The sequence below is a fragment of the Fringilla coelebs genome, assembly GCF_963513975.1.
Source record: "Fringilla coelebs genome assembly, chromosome: 14".
Taxonomy (NCBI): domain Eukaryota; kingdom Metazoa; phylum Chordata; class Aves; order Passeriformes; family Fringillidae; genus Fringilla; species Fringilla coelebs.
In genome coordinates, this window is record NC_140040.1 from 16038227 (window position 1) to 16044349 (window position 6123).

Below are 6123 nucleotides of genomic sequence, written 5' to 3' on the forward strand. Positions count from 1 at the left end.
ATGTGATTGTGGCTTGTTTATGTAATTTTCAATTAAAAACATTAGTGCCTTTAGAACCTGACTGCAACTGTGCCTAATTACAGCCTTCACCTTGAGAACAAGTACTGGCAAAGCTGTACCTGGTGTAAGAACACTTAAGAACTGATGTAATCTATTTTTGGTCTTGCTCTGCATCCTGATACCAACTAAAATTACCTACTTGAAAAAACCAGCTGTGGAGCAGATGTTTGCCTTCTCTTGGTTCTGTTCTTAGACTCGTTTGATGTTTTTTTGGGCTGGTAGATTAGTGGGTTATTTAAAAGGTGTTCGTTACCTCTAGTTTTTGTTCAAAAAACAAGGCCTCTTCTGTGAAGTAGAAGCAAAAAGTGGGTTTAGCCATACATACCTACAGCCAAAGCACCAGTCTATAAAGAACAGTGTAAAAAATAGCACCAGTATGTCCAAGAATATTCATCTGGCCTCAAGCAATTTTTGATCAGAGTTTTCATGAGGAAGAGAATTCCTGGGGCCTTGCATAAGTTCAGTTACATTTTGGAACATATGTGAGCTTTTGACATTCTCCTGCACTAAGGACTTCAGTGAAATAATTTCCCTGTGTCTTGAAGCCTTCCAGAATGAGGGCATTGAGGGCACCCCAGTGTCAGTGGGGAGGAATTGAGAGGGTGGAGGAGCCCGGTGAGAGAAAAGGGTGTTATGGAGAGTCTGTCAAAAAAGGGAGGGTGTAGCCCCAAAATGCCTGACAGTTCAGAGGAGGGAGAGGCGAAAAAAAAATAAAACTAAAGTTTCTCTTTTATTTGTATATAGATGCAAATTGATTTCAATATAGCCCCCTATACATGATTATACATGTGGGTTTTAAATAGTCAATGCTCCTTAGATCCATTGGATTTGAATGTACAAATACAACTTTTGTACAGATGCATTAACAAAAAAAAAACCTGCTTGAAGCTGCAAGAAGAAAAGATCCTCTGTGGTAATTAAAGAATCTCCGCAGCGTTTTTGCGGAGTTTTTTCTGAGCCAGTCCCCTACGGCCTAAGCGTCAGACGTCTCAAAGGCGGTGCTGCCGCCCTGTGGCGCTGTCCGGTACTGCGGCGGCGCCTGCTGCGCTGCTGCTGCGGGGCCGGGCGGGGTTCCGGGACACGGGTTTGGGGCTGCCGGGCCCCCTCCCCGGGGCACGGCCCGCTTCGGGGCTGCTGGGCACCAAGCAGTCCTCGGGTGGGGCGGGGACCTCATTCTCCCCCGGAGCTGGCGCTCCCTCAGCATCCCCTGCTCCGACCCTGAGCCGCCCCAGCCCTGTCGCGACAGCGGCAAGTCGCCGCTCGCGTTGTCCGGAGAGGAAACACCTCGGGGTTAGATAGACTCTCTTCCTTAATTCGAAAAAAGTTGAAGGAAAAGTCTGTTTCCTTTCTGGATGTAAACTTCTGGCGTTTGTGGATTTTCCTGACATCACCCATCCCCAGCCTTTCTAAGGTTCCCAGTTCCCTGCTTGGTACATCCTGGTCCCCTCTAAGAGCTCTCACATCCCCCACAGCTGTCCCTGTGACCCCACGGTCCCTGCCAGCACCTGCACGGCCTCCTGTCCTGACACAGCCCACCGGAACCCAGGCTGGCTCTTAGAGCTCTGGCACCGCACCAGGAGTGGGGAACTGCCCCAGGGTGGGCATTTACCAGAGGCAGAACCCTCAGAGCCACTTGCTCTGCGGGGCAAGAGACAAGCCATGGCAGGGATCAGGCAGAGGAGAAAGCAGGAGGCTCTCTGTCTTGAAGTTCCACAAGAAAGGGTTTACCTCAAGTAAATGGATCAGAGGCAAAAGAGCCCTGGGCACTGCTGTGCCAGGGCTTTTGTACAGACACAAATCAGGGGCTGGATACAAACAGCAAACCAACAGGGAATCCTCAGGGGAGCAGTGTGGGGATTACATCAAGTGTCTGGGGCCACTTGGGGTGGGAGGGTGAGAGGATGGGTCACATGAGCCAATGGGGCCTCCAGGAGTAGGGGAATTCCAAAGGGGTGTTGCAGACAGGGATTAGCCCGAGGTTAGATTGGCAAAGAAGGTTCAGGAACAAAAGGGGCTCGGCTGCCTTGACAGGCAGGGAAAGAGCTGGAACAAGGGGCAAGGAATGGCATGAGGGACAGCTTTGAGGGAGGGTAAAATCCAGGGGTCAGCCAGCTCAGGGAGAACCTGGGGGTACAACAGAACAAGCCACTTAACAAGGAATCAATAAAATAAATTCGAGCTTCAACTGCCCCAAACTGGGGGCACTGTGTGCCCACAATGGGCAGTGGCGATGTCTCAGCAGCCACTGTGACATCGTTACCCAAGGCAGGGTTAGGAGGACACTGGGTGTCGTTGTCACCTGCACAGGTGACGGGGGGCTGCCGAGGAAGGAGCTTGCCCAGGGCTGCTGAGGGAGGAGGGCATTGCAGGGGCTCGAGGCCTCGCTCGTGTCCTGCTGCTCCCTCTGGCTGGGCAGAGGCTCTCCGGGCGCTCGCCACCGCCCTGGCCATTGGCAATGGTGCGGCAGGACCCCGCCTGGGGACGCTCCCCTTGCACCAGGGCCGTGAGCAGGGACAGCTGCTCCCACTTTGGGCCCATCCGGACCCGGCACGAGCTGCGGCAGGAGCGGCGGGAGCGGAAGCCCTACAGCCGCCCAGGAATCCACGCCAGGAGCAGCCGTGTGCAGGCCCCAGGGCTGGGCCCCTCTCACCCAGCACAATAAAGCCTTCTCATCTGCACTGTGTGAGCCCACTGTCATTTGCCAGCCATCCTCTGCCTTGCAGTATTAGGGCATGGCACCAGTGGATTCTCTCCTTCCCTGGGACTGACAGTGCCTGACAGAGCCTGGCTGGGGGACATGGCGCAGCCTCAGCCTGCTGGGCAGTGCTGCCAGCTTTGGGGTGCTCTCCTGGCCTGGGGGAAGGGGCCTGGTTCGGTGATGTCTCGTGGTTCTTCCTGGACGTGCAGGACTGTTGGTGGGTTTAAGATGTGTCCCTGGGCTCGGGGGTGTTTGTGGGTTTGGAGATTGCCAACAGGTTTTGGGGATGTGCCTGAGTGTGGCGGGTGCTGCCAATTAGGGGGGAAACTTCAGGGTTTGGGGGTGTTTCTGTGTGTGTCTGATGTGTGCTGCTGGGTTTGGGGGTGCTGCTGGGTGTGGGGTGCATCTGGATTTGGGTTTGTTTCCAGATTTGGGCGATTCAGCCAAGGTCTAAGGGTTATTCCTGGTTTGGGGTGCTGCTGGGTTGGAAGCTGTTAAAAGCAGGCTGTGCCCCAGGAGAAGCAAAGCCTGTCCCTGTAGGAGCAGCAGCCAGTGCATCCCGTGAGGTGCTGGGCATGCTGTGCTCTCTGGCTGGTGTTCCAGCAGCTCAGCTCCCCTGCCATCCCTGAGGAGAGCTGGGCTGCTGCCCCTGGGGGTTCTGAACTCACCTGCTCGGAGGTGAAATGGTGTCTTTCACTCCTGGAGAGCCTTGGGCTAGTGCCCACCTCACTGTCTGCTCTGCCTCGGCAGATAATGCCGCACTTCTGAGCAGAGTTCAGTGCCCTTAGACCCTCTTTGGGGAAATTCAGTGAACTACTTTATGGACCTCCAGCTAATTCTTGTTCTGTCTGAAAATCAGATTGAATTCAGTAAGAGGCTGCCATTACAGTAATTTACATTCCTGATATCTACTGATCCTGTAATTCAGTAACAAAAAAACCAGTCATAATTGCCTAATCTACTAACTTAATGTAAAGATGATCTAAAAAGAAAAAAACCAGCATTTATGGAAGTGCAAATTAATGTCTGCATTGGATTTCATTTCAGCTGGCAGACAATGACCTGGAAAACACAGTGCATTGGTATGGCTCTATCAGAGAAAAAAATGTCCAATGCCTAGAATATCATGTTGGCACCAAGTAGCTGGACTTTCAAAAAGGCTCAATTATTGAGTGTTGAACACTGTTGGACCTTGGGTCTTGGGTCAGAATATATTCCTTAAAACCTAAGCATGAGCTCCCTTGAAAGTCTTGCTTTGACTGCACACGATGTTTGATTTAAGGTGTTGACCTTTCCTTACTGAATGAGAATATATGTATATGTTTATATATGTGTGTGTGTATGTATATATGTGTGTGTATATATATATATATATGTATATGTATTCTCTGGGTTTGAAGAGGGACCGAAGGGAGAGTTACTTCCAAAACTAGTCTGTGCTTGTGCAGCCTTTAAAAATGAAAAATAGATCTTTTAAGAGTAATGGTTAACAATGTGCTCTCATTACTCATTTCTAAATTGCTTTTCTTGGCACAAACATTTCTATGCTGGACCCCTATTCCATAGTTTGAGAGAATCCAGCCTTTTAACTCTTTGATCAAACTCATTAAACTCTTCACAATTATTCTGTCTTTGATGGTAACAAGAAACTCCCAAAGTATGTTAATAAATATCTCCAAGCAGGCACTTTTGTAGCCCTAAGCTACACACAATCATCTAATGGGGATCCTCTGATACAATATTCAGGGAATAGTTGGAATACTCATAAGAGTGTTAAAAAGCAGATCTCAGCCCTCTCAGCTAAAGATCATATTCCTGAATGTTTCTCACATGATTCATTAGCTCCTAACGTCAAGTGTCATCCCTTTGGGAGAAGAGCTTGGTAAGGCACTATTTAATTTTTCCTCAATAAAAGTCAGCTGTGTCCTGATCTGACAGAAGAATGAGGACCCTACTCTGTTTCCTGACACAAGAGGGAAGCAGAGGTGCCTGTGAGTGTAAATACTCTGCCAAGCAGGGGGGTGGAAAGAGGCAGGTAAGAGAAGCAGGGATTCTTCACTGCAGCGAAGTTTGTTGTATCATGACAAAAAAAAAAAAAAAAAGGTATTAAAATCAACTATCCAGTTGACGTGGAAGCTAAGGGAGACTTGTGGTCAATTTTCTTTCCTTTTTTTTTTTGGTTTGACCACAAAACCAGGCAATCCATTCTTCACCCAGCTCTACTAATGAGCTTCTTTCTCCGAGGTTTTGTACCCTGCATAATGAAGAACATCTGTACCTAGAGTAAAGCTTGACATTTCCCTGCCCATTCACCAAGGGCCTTTTTCTCTTCTTTCAATGCAACATTACAAGCTCAGTGACTGGGAAGGAAACCTGGCGGAGTCTCCAGAACATTCTAGTCTGATCACCTTCCCTCAATATTTCAGCAGAATTACCCAATTCATATGGTAATCATTTCCTTCTAATCAGTGTTTCCTATGTAACCTTGTTTATTCACTCCTACTTATTCCCACTTGCCAAGAAAGCCAAATGAGACTATTGGGGGCATCTGTCTTTCATGACACTAAGAACAGATTAATCATGCTGACAGCATGCTAACAAAAGGATGGTTTTCATTAATTAGCACTTATAAATAATTTGTTAAAGGTTACAGAGTGCTTAATGTATTCCTTAGTAAACAGTTATTACATGGACCAGCCAACCAATAAATTGCTTATGGCTAGAAGGAGCTTTTCTGTTGGGCTTGGAGAACTTCTCAACTTTTCTGAAAACCAAGGGCCACCTACTATCCTGAGCAAAATGCTGATTGCTTAGTCTTGTGGAAATGGAGTATTTTGTACCTTACTGCCATAATGTGTTTCATATGAGTTTATAATATTTTTATTATTCATAGTAAAATATCTCTTTTTAGTTTGCCTTGATTGTTTGGATTGATAGGATTGAGTTTTTGAAAGGGGAGAGATCATTTTGCAGCCTGCTTGGTGGTGTCTGGCAAACCATCAGAGTTCAGGCTGAGGTGTAGTGATTTATGGTATGCACTGCTCAGGTAGTTGCTATTGGCAACTTCTTCTTTAACTCTTCCTAGAAGTGCCCTCATGGACTTAGGCTGTAGTCATTAACATTACTGAACAACTGCATATACACCCATGGGAGCAGGTACAGTTCTGACATTCTGAAACTGTCTGATTTTATTTTAACACTGGCAGAATTTCAAGTTTAATAGGGCATCTAATGAAGACTGAAAAATCTGGATTTAAAATTTTGAAAAAAAGCAGCAAAGCTTGTCTCTGGTGGGCAAGGACTACATCAAGTCTCCCAACCCCCCTGGTATGTTAGCAAGATCCAGTGGATGCTACCTAATTACT